This window comes from Sciurus vulgaris, assembly GCF_902686455.1.
Source record: "Sciurus vulgaris genome assembly, chromosome: 14".
NCBI lineage: Eukaryota > Metazoa > Chordata > Mammalia > Rodentia > Sciuridae > Sciurus > Sciurus vulgaris.
This window is the reverse complement of record NC_136475.1, coordinates 11049620-11069614: the sequence shown is the minus strand read 5'-3', so window position 1 is coordinate 11069614 and position 19995 is coordinate 11049620. Positions and strand designations below refer to the sequence as shown.

The 19995-nt window shown below is 40.6% G+C and overlaps 1 long non-coding RNA gene across 1 annotated transcript; it reads right to left on the bottom strand.

The window, feature by feature from the left end:
• Positions 1-4022: 4022 nt before the first annotated feature.
• Positions 4023-19860, bottom strand: LOC306644261. The gene is made up of 3 exons (XR_013759251.1): positions 19615-19860; positions 10924-11036; positions 4023-6960 (listed from the first exon to the last, which is right to left on the bottom strand). It is a non-coding gene; the product is annotated as an uncharacterized lncRNA (long non-coding RNA).
• Positions 19861-19995: the final 135 nt, after the last annotated feature.

The window sequence follows — 19995 nt, the reverse complement described above, 5'->3', positions numbered from 1 at the left end:
TAGTTCTTTGTAAAAAATTCTTAGATTTGACACCAAAAGCACAATCTATTAGAGAAAAAAATTATAAATTGGATGTCACCAAATGTTTGCCTTGCAAACTCTGTTAAGAGGACAAAAAGATAAGCTGCAGACTGAGAGAAAACATTTGTAAACTATATATCTGACAAAGGACTAGTACCCAAAATATATAAAGAACTGAAACTTATCAATTAAAAAAAACACCAATGACCTAATTTTAAAAATAGCCAAAGATGGCAACAGGCATTACACTAAAATGTAATGCACAGCAAGTAAGAACATGAAAAGAAGTTCAGCATCATTAGCCGTCAGAGGGGCAGGAGGAACAGCTCTGTGGTAGAGCACATTCTTAACATGCCTGAGGCTCAGAGTTCAAAATAACAAGTAAAAATCACAATGATATACTACTACACACCTATCAGAATAGTGAAATAAATACTAATGACATCAAACATGGACAAGAATTTGGAGGACCTAAATTAGCTTTGCTGATGGTAATGTAAAATGCCACGGCTACGCTGGAAAACATTCTGACAGCTTATAATCCCAGCAGCTCAGGAGGCTGAGACAGGAGAATCTGGAGTTCAAAGCCAGCTTCAGTAATTCAGTGAGCCCCTAAGATACTTAGCAAGACCCTGTCTCAAAATAAAATATATTTTAAGAAGCAGGTAGAGTGCTTGCCTTGCCTTGCAAGCACAAGGCCCTGGGTTCGATCCCCAGCACCCCCCCCAAAAAAACAACAACAACAACAACAAAAAGAAGCGGGGGTGGGGGGTGGGGGGTAGGGTGGTGTCTGGGGATGTGGCTCGGTGATTAAGTGCCCTGGATCGATCCCCAGAACCAAAACCAAAAACAAAACAACAAAACTGTGCAGCTGTCATATGACCCGGCAATTGCATTTTTGAGCAGATAAATGTAAAACTATGCTTACACAAAAGCCCAACATGAATGCTCGCACTGTTTTGTTGTTGTTGTTGTTGTTTATAATAGCCAAAAACCAGAAAGAGGCCTAGATGTCCTTCAGTGAAGAATGGATAAAAATGGAATAGTACTCAATAAGAAGGAATGAAGTATCAATACAGGCTACAACTGGGTGAATCTCCAGAGAATCATGCTGAGTGAAAACAAGCCAATCTCCAACGTTAGACACTGATTCCATTTGTCTTTTCTGAAATGACACAAGTTTAGAAATTAAGAATGAATTATTGTTTGCAGAGGTTAGGAGGTAGGGAGTGGGGAGGGAGATTGATGTGACAAGGGACAACAAGAAGGCCCCTGGCAAAGGAGGAACTGCTGTGTATCTCGACTTGTGATGATGACTACAGAAGTCTTCTCAGAGCATAATATTGCATGGAACCAAGTACCCCACACATGGGAGTACAGGTAACGGGAGATCTGACTCAATGGGTAAAATTTGTGAAGTCGTATTATAGTTTATGAGGTGCTACCATTGGAAACTGGATAAAGAATATATGGGCTCTTTCTGTATAATTACGACTGCATGTAAATGGTCACTTTTATGAATAAAAATGTTAATTAAAAAAAAAAAAATAGAGCCGGGTGCGGTGGTGCACACCTGTAATCCCAGTGGCTCGAGAGGCTGAGGCAGGAGGATAGGGAGTTCAAAGCCAGACTCAGCAACTTAGCAAGGCGCTAAGCAACTCAGCAAGACCCTGTCTCTAAATAAAATATTAAAAGGGGCTGGGGATGTCGCTCAGTGGTTAAGCACACCAGGGTTCAATCCCTAGTACCCCAAAACCCAGAATGGACTTATTCAGTTAGGACACCTTAAAGTGCATCCATGAGTGAGAACCTTCTGGAACAACAACCCAAAACTTTCCTGCTAAGAGTCAATCTTGAGTAAATCTTGCAAATAGCAAAAGAATGAAACAAGAGACCAGTGACAAACTAATGCACACACAGGCAGAATTCAGAATTAGCACCTGGTATTGGCTTTTTTTTCTCTCTTTCCGTTCTTTTTTTTTTCTTCTTCTTTTATTTTTTCTTGTTTTGGAGGTTCTGAGGATTGAGCCCAGGGGTGCTCTTCCACTCAGCTACATCCCCAGTCATTCTCTGCCCCATTTTTTAATTTTTAAAAATTTTATTTATTTGTATGTGGTGACGATGATCAAACCCAGTGCCTCATGCATCCTAGGCAAGTACTCTGACACTGAGCCACAACCCTAGCTCAACCACTCCCATTTTTATTTTGCGACAGGGTCTCACTGCATTGCTGAGGCTCTTGCTAAGATGCTGAGACTGGCCTTGAACTTGTGATCCTCCTGCCTTAGCCCCCAAATCTCTGGGATCACAAGCATGTGCCACTGTAACTGGCAGCTACCACTTTTTAAATTTTTTTTTTTTTTTTTCTGTGTGTGTGCTCATTTAAAACAGAAATCACGATGTGGAACATAAACAAAAAAATCAGTTAACGAATACCCCATTGCATGAACTTCAACATTTGGCTGAACATTTTGAAAAGTCTCTAGAGACCCAAAATGAAAACAAAAAATGTAAACAAAGCACATCATGTTACAATTTAATTAATTAGATCCATCCTTTCCTTCTTCAGAAGATGCTAAAAACTTTCCCTTTGACAAAGACACTTGCTAGTATTTTAAAGAAAAAAAAAAGGTGGAACACTAGAAAAATAATCCACCTTAACTAAAATGAAACAAATAGTGTTTCCTCCTACTTATTCCAAACAAATAAAGAAGGGACTCTGAGGGATATTTCAGTGCTTGATTTCCAGTGATATTTTTTTTTAATTGAAAGAATTATTTTTTTTTTGAGGGGGGCCCTGAGCCACATCCCCAGCCCTATTCTGTATTTTATTTAGAAACGGGGTCTCACTGAGTTGCTTAGCACCTCACTGTTGCTGAGGCTGGCTTTGAACTTGAAATCCTCCTGCCTCAGCCTCCCAAACTGCTGGCAGAGAATTATCTTTAATAACAGACAAAACCAAACCTTTCTGTTAAGTACAAGTGCTTCTCTGTCAATTGTCAATCCCGCCACAATTTCTACCCATCTCCCTGTCGGGGGTGAACTTCTCAGGAATTTAAAACAGTGCTCAGAACTGTCCCATAACCAATGTGGCTGTATCTCTTCAATCCCTACCAGTCAGCCCAGATTTCTTTTCTGTGACACCACACTAATACATTTTATCAGGAGGGATCCTTTATGTAAAGAGAATTGCCAGCTCAAATGTTCCAGGGGTAGATCAGATCCAAAAACCTGGGAGGACTCTCCCCTGCGTGATTCTTTCATAGTGCGATTCATTTATTTATTGCTTACTTGTTTGTGGCGCTGGAGATTGAACTGGAGACCTCACACACGAAGCTGCATCCCCAGACCCCCCAACTCTGCAATTTTGATGGTATTTGGTTGATTTCAATAAATTTAACCCAATTCAATTTGAGGAATGATGTCAGGTCCCTGATTTTCTCGGGGACAGTAGTTGTACTGGTAAGAGAAGAATTTGAAGGAACAAACCCTTTGAAGTAGATGTTGACTTTCCTGAACTCTTCCGTGTTCTTGCCCAATACCTTTAAACCTACTGTGGAAGATTTTACAAACCAGGGACTCATTATTCCTTGCGGCAGCCCTAGTAATATTACAGTGTGTTCCAGTAAAAAGCCTCTCGGGCATAGCCACTGATTTATGCAAGACCATAGGACCATAAATAAGACCGTGATTTCTTTTTTCCCAATGGTCCTTAATCCAAATTCTATTTTGTCTTCACATCCACCTGAAGCCACTCACTGCTGTGACGGCTTGTGTTCTTCTGGTGCCCTGTTAGAGCCTGGCAGTCAATATTTATTTCCCCTCTCATGGGAAAAATCAGCAATATACCTGGACTGTTTGGCCTCAGGGTTTGACTGAGTCTCCTCTGATTTCTCTCACATTCTTTTTAAAAAAATTTTTTATTAGACCATTATAGTTCTCCATGAGAGTGGGGTTCATTTCGATGTGATCAGATACACGCGGAGTATCGTTGGCTCCATTTCCGTCTCCAGGACTTCCTCTTCTCTCGCATTCTTAATTGGGAATTTGAGGATTTGAGATTTCCTCGTGTGTCTGTTCTAATGTAACATGTAGATGGTCTTTAATGATGTTCAAAAAATTCTGAGCTGAGCTTTAAGACTAAGTCTGTGTATTTATTAGAAACCTTAGTTCAGAAGAGGTTTAAAGCCTTCAAAGAGAAATTAAAATTCCACTGTAACAACAACAAAAACAATGATAGCCTCAAGATTTAGGGCATACCATAATCACTAGAAAAGAACCTCTCACAAGGCAAAAATCCTAAACTACCCAGATTTTCCCATGCCCACTATTACAAAACAACTCTAGGGTCACTTGGGTCACTGTGTGCTCTGTACAACCAGGGCCAGCCTCTTCTGCCATTCCATCTTCTCTGTATGAATTAGGTCCCTGAACCTCTAGCCCAGGAAAATAAATACAAATCAGCCTTCGGGAACCTAAATAATGCTCTGCCACAGTACCCAGAGGTGAGGGGTGGGGTGTCTAACTATCCAAAGCCCTTTTCCCTTATTGTCCTAGAAAGATCTAAACACTAGGAATACTAAATCACCTGAGAACACTTGGAGGCCTGATTCTTTTTTAGTTGTAGTTTTTCATTGACACATAATTGCACATAGGAATGAAGTACTGTGTGATGTTTCCATATAGGTACATATTGTTAAATGTATGAGGCATATATACAATACATATGAATAACATGATCTATAACGTTCAGCATATCTAGCACCCTAAGCATTTAACATTTCTTGGTGGTGAGAACATTCAAACTCCTCTCTTCTGGTTATTTGGAAACACAGAAATTCGATATTGCTAACTAGAGTCACTCCAGTGTGCAAGAGAACTTTGGAACTTATTCCTCCTATCTGACGACAATTTTATGCCTGTCGACCATTCTTTCCCCATTCCTTCCTCCACTATCCTCTTCTGAATGTCACCCTTCAACTTTGTACTTCTACCAGATCACACTTTATAGGGACCCGTTACCATTTTAGTCTTTCATTTGATCCAGTAGCTAAGACATAATTACTTGGTCTAAGCAGCGGAGCTCTGGAAGGCTCATCTGACTGAGTGCTAGCTTCTCTGCTCAGTTTAACAGTTTGCCACCTGCACACTCTTTCACGGATGGAAAGAGTGCTCAGTATTTCTCAGGGAGTTGCCTGACATTCTGTGCTTTCTCTTTTGAATATCACTATCCCTGCAATACACAAAACCCAGCCACTCCCCTTCCTTTATTGGAAAAGAGACCTTCAGGATTGTTTAAGTCTGTCTCATAGACTCACCTATGTCTTACACAGATTTATTACAGATTCCCTAGATAATCCTGACCTGATTTTATTTGCAAAGGGTTTCTTTTTAAAAATAAAAATTTTAAGTGATCAGGCGTATCATACTAGCCCAAACCTGAATTCAGCTTTGGAATATAAACCATTCCCAGAAACCAAATCAGCTTAGAAGGCTGAATTAATTGGCCTTGCCCAGATATGCCAACAAGGAAAGAACAAAAGAGCAAATACTTAATATCAATAGTAGATATGAATTTGGAATTCTTTGGAAACAAGTAGGCTTTCTTATGTTGGCAGGATCCTCTACAAAACCTGGGTGACAAATTAAAGAACTTTTAATGCTTTGCTTTTACTTAAGACAATAGTTACAATAAAAGTGGAAGTTCGCTCAAAATGCAAAGACCCTGAATCTCATGGAAGTGCTTGAGCTGACCACCATGGCAAAAAGGCAACATTAACCAAGACAATTGTTCCAGTAATACCTCAGAAAAGAGAACTCAAAGAGGCTGCTGTGAGCTGTCAGAGACAAGCTCCCGATTCAGAAAAAAGTAAATAGGAAAAATGAGGATGCTTACTGCATACAAATTATATTTGACTCTTTCAGGGTAGTTGGCTGGGAATGCAAAAAAGAAAAAAAAAACTGAAAAGGGAGTTTAGCAAAAGTGTTTCGTGATATTATACATAATAGCAGAAATAATTTGACTACAGTGTTAGACTAACACAAGTGGGCTAATTTTAGAGGTATTGGAGAGAATGTTTGGAAAATGTGTTCCACCTGCCAGTAACGCAATTCTGGCAAAATCATATAGATCAGAGGGACAGGAAGCAAACCTCAAGAACCCTTTGTGCACTACAGATGGACTATATAAATGCCTCCTGTACTGGGTTATTAATACATTCTGGTTATTGCCCATTCACTCTCAGAGTAGTTAAATCTTCTCTTTGCCAAAGTCTAACCATGCCAACAAAAAGAAAAAAAGAATTCTTACTTTCGTTTTTTCACAACTTGGGAAATTTCCACTTATCTCTCTAGTGACAAAGACATTCATCTTAATGTACTTACAGTGTTGTCTTTTACTCAGCAATTTGTCATCTCAGAAAAAAATAGAAATAGTGGAATTCTAAAAATTAGCAAAGACCTTGGCCTAAAGTATACCATTACCTGTAATGTCTATAGCATCAGCTCTTCCAAAACCTACAGATTATCCTTTATGTTAATAACGAATTGTCCCATGTACTTGGGAATTTCACCACCAGTCTTACATTCCATCTGCTCTGTGTTGAATTGTCTCCCTTCAAAAAACATATTCAAGTCCCAACTTCAATACCTGTGAATAGGACCTTACTGGGAAATAGAATCTTTGCAGGTGCAATCAAGTTAAGGCTGTATTCCAATAACAAGTGTCCTTACAAGGAGAGGAAATTTTAGACACAAAGACACACATCGAAGATGAACAGATTAGCAGAGATTGGAACAATGCTGCTGTAAACCAAGGAAATTCAAGGATTATCAGCAATCATCTGAAGTTAGGGAGAGGCAAGGAAGGATTCTTCCCTGGAGCCTTTGAAGAATGCAGGGCTCTGCAACATATTGATTCTAGGCTTCCTGCCTCCAGACCTGTAAGAAAATAAGCATTTATTATTTTAAACTACCTGGTTTGTGGCACTTTGCTATGGTAGCCCTAAGCAGCAAATATACCACCTTCTTTACAAACAGCTGCAATTAAAGATTACAAGGAACTTAATGATACTTCCAGATGTAACATCAGCAGGCAAAAACAATACTTCCAAAACACCCTGTTAAATATACTCTGCATAATCTTCAGCATGGAGATTTAGTCTTCTGGAAAAGACAGCAACCTAAAACTGCCCTTGAACCTCAACAGTAAGGACCTTTCTAGACATAATTAATGAATACCACAGCAGTAAACCTCCAAGGTAATGGTCCTTGGATTCATGATTTCCAGCTCAAATGATATTCATCGAGTCCTCCTGACTCTTGGGTTTCCATTCCAGCTAAGACCTTAAACTCTTAGGAGTCCTCCAGAAGTTTCCAACTTCAGAGATGGACACCAACTTCCTAAGATGGAGGAAAAAAGAGTGGATCTCAAATTTTTGAGACAGCTTCCACTCATGGTGATGGAAGGAGGTGAATTCTCAAATTCTTCAACCATTTTATGATTTCCTTTTTACTTTGTTGTCTATTGCACCATGTTAACACCTAGAACACAAGGTAATCTCTCTCACCTTCATCCTTTTATTTCTGACCCTTGTGGTCTCCTATTCCTTAAAGAAAAAACTCCCTGAGTTAGGGTGGTGGGGTGGTAAGGGGAGTGACCACAAAAGGAAATTGACCAAGTTATGCTACCTATGTGTGTGACTACATCACAACAAATTCCACTTCGTGTGTAACTACAATGTACCAACTTAAAAAAATAAACAGTCGAACATGTGGTGCAATCTCAGCCTGTAATCTCAGTGGCTCTGGAGGCTTAGGCAGGAGGATCACAAGTTCAAAGCCAGCCTCATCAACATAGTCAGACCCTGTCTCAACATAAGAAAATAAAAAGGGCCGGGGATGTGGCTCAGTGGTTAAGTGCCCCTGAGTTCAATCCCTATTACCAAAAAATAAAAATAAAAAATCCACAACGAATAAATAAAAGATAGACCAGCAATAGAGTAGAGAAAGGGAGAAAGGGAATGAAGAGGGAAGGGAAAGGGGAGGTGCCAGAGGTTGAGCAGGAGAAAACCCTGTTATATGCATTTATGAATAAGTAAAAATCAACCCCACTGTAATGCATAGCTATAATGCTCTAATAAAAATATTTTTTAAAAGTCACTCGACAAAACCAGAAAATACTCTAATAGGTGTGTTACTTTGAAATTATTTGGATATTTGGGGAAAAAAATCAGAGTTCCAGAATTAATTCTACTCTTCGTATTCCATAGTAATAGCTTTTTTCTTTCATCTATTGAAAAGTAAATGGTTATATCAATGCTCTCTTATCCATAATTCTCAAAAGTAAATTTTTCCCCTCAAATTCAGCACCATCAGATGGCTTATCAGCTCACACCTCTGCCCGTAGCCTCCCTTCTAGCCCTCCTTTGCTTATGACACACATTTCCATCATTTCTTTGCTGGTTGGTTGACTTCTTATTGAATGTGCTGTTCCCTCACTGGAGGAGCAGACCAGGACTTCCCTTTTGACTTCCACATGCCTTTGAGTGACAGGCAGAGGTGTGGCATCTCTAAGTGAATGTGTGAATGAAGACATACATTTTCAGATGATAAAATAATGTGACCCTTAAGCAGCCATTTCACTTCAGACTTAGTTATGAAAAATTTTACTTCAGTGTCACTTGCTGCTATTTGTTGCAACTTATAGCAAAAAAATAACTTCTGTCTCTCTCTCTCTCTCTGGTACTGGGGATTGAAACCAGGGGTGCTCTACCATTGAGCTGTATCACCAGCCATTATTATTATTATTATTATTATTATTATTATTATTGAGACAGGGTCTTGCTAAATTGTAAAATTGCTAATTGTTTAACCTGGCCCTGAACTTGCGATCCTCCTGCCTCAGCCTTCTGAATTGCAGGGATTATAGGGATGCACCACTGTGCCTGGCTGGGGATCAACTCCAAAGCCTTGTGCATGCTAAGCACATCACCTTCTCTATGTATTCTTCTCTTCCCTCCACTGTGGAAGGTTAAAAAGAATTTCAATTTTTAACCACAGTTCAAAGGGAAGATTACAGCAAATTTTGAATTGTTGCCCTCTCATACTCTGCCTTTGACATAGTATACCTCCAAATATTGTCTGAGAAATGATAGCTAGTAGCTATTTCTCCTATGAAGACAGGAGCAAGACAGTAACCAATGAACCTCTTTCTTCTATCTTATTCTACATCCTACACTCTTGCTCAATCACCACTTTTGCATTTCATGCCAAACTAAGGAATTTGTTTTAGAAATGCAAATTGTAAAAACAAACCCCAATCAAGGCTACAAAAATATCAGATATTTCAGTCAACTCTGCTGCCATCTTTCTAACTTTCATAGCTAAATGGGATAAAAAATAAGACATTGAAAAAATGATGTAACGTGTTCGTATAACCTTGCATTGTCTAAAAACAAAAACATACCAAATTAAAATATAAAGTCCGCTTTTCCAACAGGCCACAGTGCTGCTCTGAAGCCAGGGGCTGAATCTATAATCCCTTAACTGATACTGCTGACAAAAATATAACGCTTGTTCCTTAAATACTTCAGAAGGAAAATTTCTTTATTTGGACTCCTATTATTTAGTTAACCCAAAATTATCAATCCCAATCCTTAATCTTGTAAAAACTGGACCTTGACTTAAATCAACAAATATTTCTGCTGAGATCCATAAAGTCCTATCAATCAATTCTAGTCAATCTGACACTAATTTTGGGATTAGCCTGACCATGACAGTTTGCTTTCTTCTGAGATACCTCAGTCTGTTTTGCGGGACAGTTTAATTCCACTCAAGGGATATGTCCAGCTTGAGGGAATTCACTCTGTGCTCCATTAAGAACACTGCTTCTCTCTGGAGTTGTGGCTCAGTGGTAGAGCAAGCACTTGCCTGGCATGTGTGGGGCCCTGGGTTTGATACTTAGCACCACATATAAATAAATAATATAAAGGTCCATTGACAACTAAAAAATAAATATTAAAAAAGAAGGAGTATTCTTTTTTAATTGTTTTTTAGTTGTAGATGGACACAATACCTTTATTTTATTTATTTTTACATGATGCTGAGGATCAACCCAGTACGTCACACATGCCAGGCAAGCGCTCTACCACTCAGTTAAAACCCCGGCTCCAAGAATACCGCATCTTATATAGATACCAAGTTTCTACCTGTTAACCACATGCACATTGATCCTGTGTATTTGGAGCATTTGCTAGAGACTTCCAGATATTTAAGCTACTGTCCTTCCATGGGTTTTTGTTTCCTCAAGAAAAATGCCCAGAAGCCTCCAGATTGAGACAAGCACAAATTATTAGGGAAAACTTCCAGGAGGCCTACCCTTCGTTCCATCTTCACACGGACTCTGAGAGCTGCAGTTCCCACCATGAAAATAACAGGGTCAGAAAACTGGTTTGAAACTTGTCTCTGACTTTAGCAGAAGTCATAAATGACAATCCTGCTCTGGAAACCCAGAGAACTAAGCTGAACTCATTAACTTGAGTTGTCATGGACAATGCCATAACCCTTGATTTTCTCTTAGCCAACCCAGGGGGAGTTGGTGCCACAGCAAACACTCTTGTGGAACCTATATAAATACTACAGGGTACACAGTACAGTCTATGACTGAGAAAAGGCCATCTGGCTCCCTCAGGTGGATTATGGGACGTGTTTTCATTGCCTGGGTTTCGTGATTGCAGTCTATGACTTCAAAAGGCTAATAGTCTTTTTGCTTCTGATAATTGCCTATGTTGCAGTTGGCTGATGGATCCTGTCCAGGGTCTTAAATGCTTCTGTGCAGCCGTTGTCACATCAGAGACAGATTCAACAAGTCAGCCTACAACAGAAGAAGAAGGGAAGACTCACCCTGTGTCCATCACAGACTGCATTCAAAGGATGCTCTTCTCATCTTACTCAATGATTTCTTGGCAATGGCAAAAATCTGGATATTGTGATTAATGGCCTGACTCTGTCTGCCCCTGACCAAAAGGAAAAAAATAAATTTAAAAAAAGAGGATTTTAAAAAAGTTTAAAGAGGAGCAACCTCTGACATTCAGAAACAGGCCTGGCTTTCACAGCTAGACATGTTAGTCTCCTATTAGGTATCATCCACATCACAAAACCAATGCTCAGATGAGACAACTCTGAGACTGCCAAAATGACAAAAAAAAAAAAAAAAAAAAAGGCCACATCATCACGTTGTCTAAGCACTGACAGAAATGAAGTCACTCTGCCACTCACGAAATACACAGACAACACCCTTTCTCAGTCAAATAAATGACTATTGCTTCTTTACCAAAGACAACCCTGTCCTGGTGCTAGTCTCCTCTTCCCATGGGTAATTTTTGTATTGAGATATGTAGTCATAGAAATACCCCTGTTTTCTGACAACATCCAATCAAGAGTATAGCCTACTTCCCTAGGTCCATCCTCTAAATCATCCAACCAAAGCCAAACCACATTATAGGTTTTTTCTCCCTTTGGCGGAGGTATCCAGTGATTCCCAGGGTGTGCTTCCTAACCCCAATGAATAATGAACCCAACTTTTCATCTACAGCTGTGTCTTTGACAGCAGGCCACAAGGAAGCCACCATAGAGAGACTCATAAAAAAGAGTGTTTATTAGGAAGAATCATCTGGAAGAAAAGGCTTTCTTCTAAAGCCTTTTCTCCTTAATTTTTTCCAAGTTTCACCTGTATTGCTGCTTATGCACCCAACCACTCTTGAGACAATATCTGAGGTTGGTACTTTGCTTCATTGAAATGTATTCTGCCTGCTAATTATCATTTCTACTATCACTACCCTTTAACTCAGTCCCCCGAATGTCAGCTGTTGTTCCCAGACAGATCTTCATTTGGTAGTTCTCCACTCTCTCCCTTGGTGAGTAATGAAATCATCTTTTTAAAACCTATTTTTCTTTATACCTTTTGTACTCCAAACCCTTTTTTCCTCAGTGATAATATTTGATGTCTTGTGTATATGGTTAAAAAGCCCATGATTATGAATGCTGCTTGCAATATTGAGCCTCTTGATTTTTTTAATCTTTCCCTGATTAAACTCATATATAATGATTAATTCTGCTTGTCTTTTGTAATTCCCTTATCTTATTCTGGCTTCCTTAGATCTTGAAAAAAAAAAAAGGATAGAAACAAAACCCCCTCTATTGTTCTATCTATCTTTAATCAAATATATTTCTGGGGCCATATTAGCTTTTTAAAATTATATTAAATGAGTTGCATTATTTTGAAAATTTCAGTACTACTTCATTCATTCAGTTTTTAAACCTTTAAGATTAATGTTTTGGGGCTGGGGATGTAGCTCAGTTGGTAGAGTGCTTACCTCACATGCACAAGACCCTGGGTTCAATCCCCAGCATCACAAAAACAAACAAACAAATAAAAAAAACCCAACAGTTTGGGAGCCTGAAGTAAGAGGATTCCAAGTTCAAAGCCAGCCTCAGCAATTTAGGGAGGCCCTAAGCAACTCAGCAAGACCGTCCTAAAAAATAAAAAGGGCTAGGAATGGCTCAGTGGTTACACACCCCTGGGTTTAATCCCTGATACCAAAAAAAAAAAAAAAAAAAAAAAAAAACATTAAGGTTTTTACAGAATTTGAGACAGGTTAGTACAACTTTCATTTATAGATCAAGACTTGGAGGTCCAGAGAAGTTAAACAATTTATCCCACATTAAACAGCTTGTTAGTGAAAGTCAGAAGTGGAAACTTGGTGCCTGATTTCCTGTCTGCTGTTCTTCCTACAACACAACTGCATCTCCTTTCAAGATGTCATTTATATTCAAATGCCATCAGCATGTTGCCATTTTTACATGGTGTACATTCTTTCTCTTCCTTTCTTTGGTATCCATACTTGGAATGCCCACAAAAGAAAAATCTTCCCATAAAATCTAGAAACATGCTCCATCCTTCAATGTCCCTGTGGGTCGCTGGAGTTTTTAGTGCTGGAATGGGCAGTAAAAGTCCCTGGGTTTTATTTTCAGTTCTTCTGCTGATTTGGTGTACAGCTTTGTGGATATTTGCCCCTTGGGCATTCCTAATGTGTTGGTAGACAGACTTTGTGAAAGACCTTATCTAAAATAATCAAAATGAGATGAGCAGCATCACTTAGGACATCCAATTTGGGGAAGCACACTTACTTTTAATCCAGAAATTTGATTCTCATGCCTCTCATGCTGGTTAGGAGTGCATAAAGCCTAAACCTCTCATACTAAGCCCTAAGCCCAGGATGTAGGCACTTTAAATTTTTTTTTTTTCTTTTCTTTCCATTTTGGTGAAATTGGAAAAAGAAGTGCTGATAAAAGAGGCCTACATATTTATGCAGTTTTTCTCTATGTGGCCACGGCCAGTTTCTGAGTTCAAGTCCTGCCAAAGCCTTATGAATGGTCCAAGGTCATTGCCTCCAGGAAAACCGAGTTGAGAGCTGTGGTCCTAAGTTATCTTGAGGACGTCAGTAGAAGGGGTGGACTGCTTCAACTCTCCAGAGTTTCTTTCATCAGAAAATAGCCTTCCTGATCAGTGAAACACGCATCTTTTATCTCCGTAAGTAACCCTTGGCTGCAAGTACCTGAAACCAAGTTGAATCAGTTTAAGCAAGAAAGAGAAATCTACCCTAAGGATATAACCTGTGTCATATAGCTCATGGCAGACACAAGGCTAAGCTAAGAAGATGCAGAGCCAAGGCCTAGAAAATCCCTGGGAGGGACCCCAAGAGGGATTTTCTCCACCTCTGGCTACTTTGCTGCAAGAATCAGCAAAAAGGGCTGGGGAGATAGCTCAGTCGGTAGAGTGCTTGCCTTGTAAGCACAAGGCCCTGGGTTTGATCCCCAGCACCACAAAAAAAAAAAAAAAAAAAAAAAAAAAATCAGCAAAAATAAAGGCTTCATGTACTCCAGCATATAAGTTCATGCAGAGGTCCTAAGGTTACAGGCCACATAGGGGTCCCCTTTCTTTGTTTTGATTTCAAATTCCCTGGGAAGAGAGTCCTGTGTGAGTCAGGTACCCACTCACTAAGGCTTATAATAAATGGAGGGGCATGCAGTTAAATGCACACGAGAATTTTTGTGACTCCATTCTCATCAGAGAATAAATGTGCACAAAGGCATAGCTTTGAATTCAGACAGACACACAGGCCCGTACCCTCACATATTCTCACGTAGTCTAAGCCATACTCCCTGTAGTTTTAAATGATCATAGCATACTTCAGCTGTTTTCAGGGTGATGCTCAGTGGTAGGATTCTCAGGCTACTCATAAATAAAATTCACTGCTACCTGCAAGAGAAGACTAGGAGGAAGGCAGGAAGAAAATCTACCACTTAAATGCATTATTTCTTTAATTCAGTCAGAAGGCACAGGCTCTGGAATATCAGATATAAGCCTTAGGAAGGACAAAGTGACCTGCTCAAACTATGCAAATGATCATTTGCTAATTAGAAAATAAATAAATAAAACAAGGAGATTTCCCACTGAACTCTGGGTTGAACACTCATTATGTTACTTTCCAAACATCACAAAAATGACTGTAAATGGATTTTTGTTTTAAATTCAAGGGACTTAAGTACACAGGAAAAAGAGAATGGGGGAGGAGAGGAGAAGTAAAGAAGGTTTGGAAGCCTGCCTTTATATATTGTTAGATAGAGAAAGGGTCTCATGAGTTGCTCAGTATCTTGCTAAGTTGCTGAGGCTGGCTTTGAACTCATGATCCTCCTGCCTCAGCCTCCTGAGCTGCTGGGATTACAGACAAGCACCATCATGCTCAGCTTCCCTCTTCTTTTTTTTTTTCCCCCTTCATTGACATCGAAGCCTTCTAAGCTTCCTTTGCTGGTTCCCCATCATCTTGACAGTATCTGTATATCAGAACACTTCACATCTCAGTCATCAGTTGTCTTCTGTACTTATTCTCTAATTGATTATATCCAAACAGTTTTAAGCAACATGCATAAACTAAGAACTCTAAAATGTGCATCCCCAACCTGGACATCTTCCCAGACTCTAGAAGTAAACATCTAACTGCTTATTTAATATCTCCACTTGCATATCTCCTGTATATCTCAACCTTAACATGACTAAAGCAGAATTCCTGATTTCTACCTCATTCCTAACAGGCTCTTTCCCAGGTTAGGGTCTTTGACCTCACAGTCTCCTGTGCCTGCAAGGTTCTTCTTTTTGTTTTTCAAATATATATATATATATTTTTTGGTTGTAGATGGACACAATATCTTTATTTACTTATTTATTTTTTGTGGTGTTGAGGATTGAACCCAGTGCCTCACACATGCGAGGCAAGAGTGCTACCACTGAGCTACAGCCCCAGCCCCAGGTGCTTCTTTAAGAGACTTGCAAGGCATCTTCCCAACTTTAAGAGGCTCCCATTGGCCAAGTCTGGGACAGTTTGTACACTAAAAATAATTATAATTGATTGCAGGATTTTAATAAACAAATACAAATCTATGAATCCATTAGGACTTTTAAGAAAATGAAGGAAGAATAAAGAAAGAAAAAAATTTACTACCATTGGAGGTTACTATTAGACAACCCTTTTTATATAAAATAGTAATTAAATACAAGGCATTAAACATTTGCCCTGATTTCTAAGGAGAAATTATAATATACCCCTATGCATAAAGGAAAATTCCTTAAAGAAGAATGCTAGGTAATAAACAGAAGGGATGATGGAATTAGAAAAAATATCCTCTGCAATCCAATGAAGTGGTTGACTCAGACCAGGATCATCAACAGAGGCTGACTATTGAGGAGAATATTGACTTGGTAAAAAAATTCCGTCCCATAGCTTACACAGGGGAAAATGTAGTTTTATACTCACCAGATTTGGTTGTCATTACCCAGCCAAGTGATCCTACATAGTTATCACTAGAGGCAGGAAAATCTGTATATCCCAATATGATTCAATTTGAAGTACACAACAGTATTATGAAGTATTCTTGCCAACAGGGAATAGGAAATAAGAGTGACAGTGTCAACCCTATTCCAAAATTTGAGAATTGATCCATTGCCCAAAGGACACACATGTCCCTTTAGCAATGATGGTTAAGAACAAAATTAAAGTATTATTTTTGCTTTCAGTTTACATACTGTAATGTTTTTCAATCAGTTACCAAGTTGTTAGGTCATAAATACTTGTTGGACCCTGCCTATATAAAATGTTAAGTATTTCGTTTGGCCCAGTGATGATGTGAAAAAAATAAAAAGTAAGTATTCTATGAATAGAGAAAGTTTGGGACTCTCTGCCACAGGGCTGTCATTGTTTTATAATTAAACATAGTAAATGATATTCACCCTTTTGACCTAAAGTCATCAGATGGTGCTCTGATTCACCGATCCTTTTTCCAGTCTTTATTCCTGATGATTTCAACATGCACAGTAATGATCCTTCTCTACTTTGGCCCTTCATAGCCTTGAACTTCTCCCTTTCAATATCTTGTCCTCCATCCTACTGCAGTCACTAATTCCCTCTGCAATCTTGTTATTACCACATTTTCTAGTTCTTGGCTCCTAAAATCCTTCAAGCTGTCTCCCACCATCCACTGACACCATCTTTGTACCAATCCCCAGGCACCGTTGGCATGCCCTCTTCCCCCTGCTTAGGTTCCATGATCAATCATTATAATCTCTCCCTTGACCATGTCCTCAACTGCCTTTCCCTTTTCTCATTTCATCATAGTTGCTTTGCAAACCCTACTTTCGTCAAATCTACCTCCCTGCCTCTTCTGGGTTACACCTGAGCACATGGACTGTTCCAAGACCCTCATATTGCTTCTCAGACCTATTCTCCCTGCACAGCCAGAGTGCCTTTCTAATGTCACCATATTGCTTAAACCCTTCATTGGTTCCTTGCTCTCAGGAAAGTCAAAACACACAAGCCTTTCATGCTCTAACACCAACTTACCTCTCCAACCTCCTTTATTGGCATGCAATGTGACCCCAAGACACATTGTGTGATTCCTGGAATAGTCCCTGTCTTCCCTCCCTTGTCTTTCCCTAACTGGACTAGTCTCTCCGTTCTTACTGTGATGTCACTTTTTCAAGAAGCCCCCTGATGCCCTTCCCTACATGCTCTTGGGTGGTAGCCCTGAACCTGTACTCCAGGACTCTCTTTACCTCATTTGCCTTCCTCACTCTATTGGAAGTTTTCTGAGGACAGGAAAACGTGTATTGCCCACTAGTACAAAAGGTCTGGCACAGCAAGTGGCACATGGGATGTACACCATAACTAGCTGTGGAATCATGCTGAATTTCGCAAGTAGTGTTGTTTATATATATGCACCTGTGCGTGTCTGAAAGAATTCAGTCTTGGCAAACCAATCTGGTTCTAACTCCTATGTGTCCATGGGCTTGAGCTCATTTTCCCTTGTTATTTCATCTTTCAGCATAATGTGCAGTGTGCCTTGTAATAATCAGCATGATGACACAAGTTACTGTGACCACATCACCCCAGGGACTTGAGGACAAACCTTTTTTTTATGGTTTCATGCTCTTATTCTGTTTTTGATATTTTAGATACTAGCTGGGGATATTTCCAAGGAAGTTAACTGCCAGACACTGAGGTGAAAGGGCAGCAGAAGACAAGTCCTTATCCAGGGATGCCCCATTAAGGATCACTGGTCTGTACTTCCATATGCCCCTTGAGATGTCAGTAACGAATGTTAATGAAGTTCAGGAGGCAGGGAAAGGTGAAGTTCCCTAAAGCACTCCCCTAAGTGGGGGTCCAGGTTGGTCATCTCATTTCCTTTCTTCAAAATAGGGCCTTCCTGCCTTAGATGGGAAAGATAGACCTTTTGAGAATAAATAGGAATAGATAAATGAATAAGTGAATGTAGGTGACTAGATACAGTTGAAAGAAAAGGTTCTTCTGATGTCATGGCATGGCATAAGACAGAATATTCTGAAGTGGACAAAAATAAAACTTCAGCACGATTGTCCACACCAAGGACTCCAGTGTTTGTATACATCTTATTTCTGTACTCTTCCTTATGGTGCGAAACAATGTAAGACGGTTCCGAGAAATGATTGGGCTTAAGAGTCTTAACCCAATCTGTGATTTAATCCCCTGATAGGGATTAACTGAGTAGTAACTGAAGTGGTGGTGCGGCTGGAGGAGAAGGGAATTGTGTGGCTTTGGGGTATATATTTTGAATCTGGAGAGTGGAGATTCTCTTTGATTCCTGATGATGTGAGCTGCTTCCCTCTGCCATGCTCTTCCGCCATTCTCAGGGCTGGAGGTGGTTTAGCCTCACCTCCAGCCCTGAGAATGGAGCCAGCTGCCTATGAATTGAGACTTCTGAAACAGTGAGCCCTCAAATAAACACTTCCTCTTCTACAATTGTGCTGGTCAGATCCTTTTAGTCACAGCAGAGAAAAAGCAGACTAAATCACTCTTCATCTTCATTTTTATCTAGAGAGCAAGGCTGTTTCTTCTCTCCTTACTAGCTGAACCTGCTTACTAATTTGCCCTGAAGTGCAGTTTATACTCTTCTGTAGTCTACAAAGGTACTACCAGGGTCAGTTAGTTCAACGTTTATTTCTTGCTTGAGAAAATACAGGAAAAAAAAAATCTTTGACACAAATAATAGAAAATGAAATTGAAATTGAAGTAACAATGATGCAGTTCCTATAGAGTTCACAGGTTATTTTTCAATTTCAAAATCAAGTCTTGCCATTTCTTACTGATGGAAATAATGCCATTTAGAGAGAGAAATTTTTAAGCCTCATAATGAAGAAGGCGTTGTCACTGTTTTTCTGTGGCATCTGAGCACATGACCTCCTGGTGTTGCAGTTGGCAAGCGCTTGTGAGCCTACTGAAATTACACCATTTGTTTTAAATTGTGGCGACTCAGAAAAGCATGCAATCTGAATTTGCTGGGTTAGGATGAGAGTGCCGAAGTTGAAGGTTTATAGAATGGCAGGGGAAAAGTAACAGACCATATTTGAATATCCTCTTATCATTAATAAATTTCCCGGCTTGCAAATCAGTTTTCAAAAGAATACTGATTGTTTCTGAAGTACTCGCAAACTCTTTTCAAGTATTTTAGGTAAATAAACAAGGGGGGAAAAGTATTAAGCCTTCGGAAGGAATGTTGGCTTCATTTTGGGGCATTAAGACAGTAAAAATTATTAACGGAACCGGTTTCTGCAGCGAGCAGGGCAGGAATGGTCCTTCCTTGTGCTTGGCCCTCGGAATTGTATTTAAGCATACATGACCTAGGATATTATTTTTTAACATTTAATGGAAAATTGCTTCCGTGTAATCCAGGTGCTGCATGTGGGAAGGAATACCTGTTGGAGGCTTACACATATCCAGGTGCAATGCAAGACCGCACTCAAAAGGCCGGGAAGGGTCACTGGGCCCTCCTGGAGCTGGCAGGATCCTTCAACCCCAATGACGCAGTGTGCATTCCCGCTAACCCATGTGGGCCCGGATTCTCGGCGCTCACTGACATGGGAAAGTGTCAATTCATATGTGGCCCTGTCTCCACTAGATGTCACTGCAAATCAATTGCAAGTGCCGGACCCTCTTCAGACAGTACCAGGGTTTTCTGCGCGGTCAGTCTCTGCACTTGTGTCCTCCGCGGCAGGGGAGCCCAGGGCCGGCGGGGCGGCGTGGCGCGGGCCGCCGCGGCAGCGGAAGCGGCACGCCGGCCCAGGCTCCGCGCCCTGAGAGGACGGCGCAGCGGCAGCCGGCTGATGCGGAGGCTGGCCGGCTCCCTGCTCCCCCAGCGCCGGAGCGCGAGACGGTCACGTGCGACCGAGGCGCTGCCCCCCGCGGGCGGCGGCGGGAGCGGAGGGCGGGGCCGCAGCGCCGCGCCGCGCCGGCCGTGCAGGGTCGTTTCGGACCGGGGGCGCGCCGCGCGCGTGCGCCAGGCGAGAGCCGGGGCGAGCCTCGCGCGCGGGCCGGCCGCCGCAGCCGG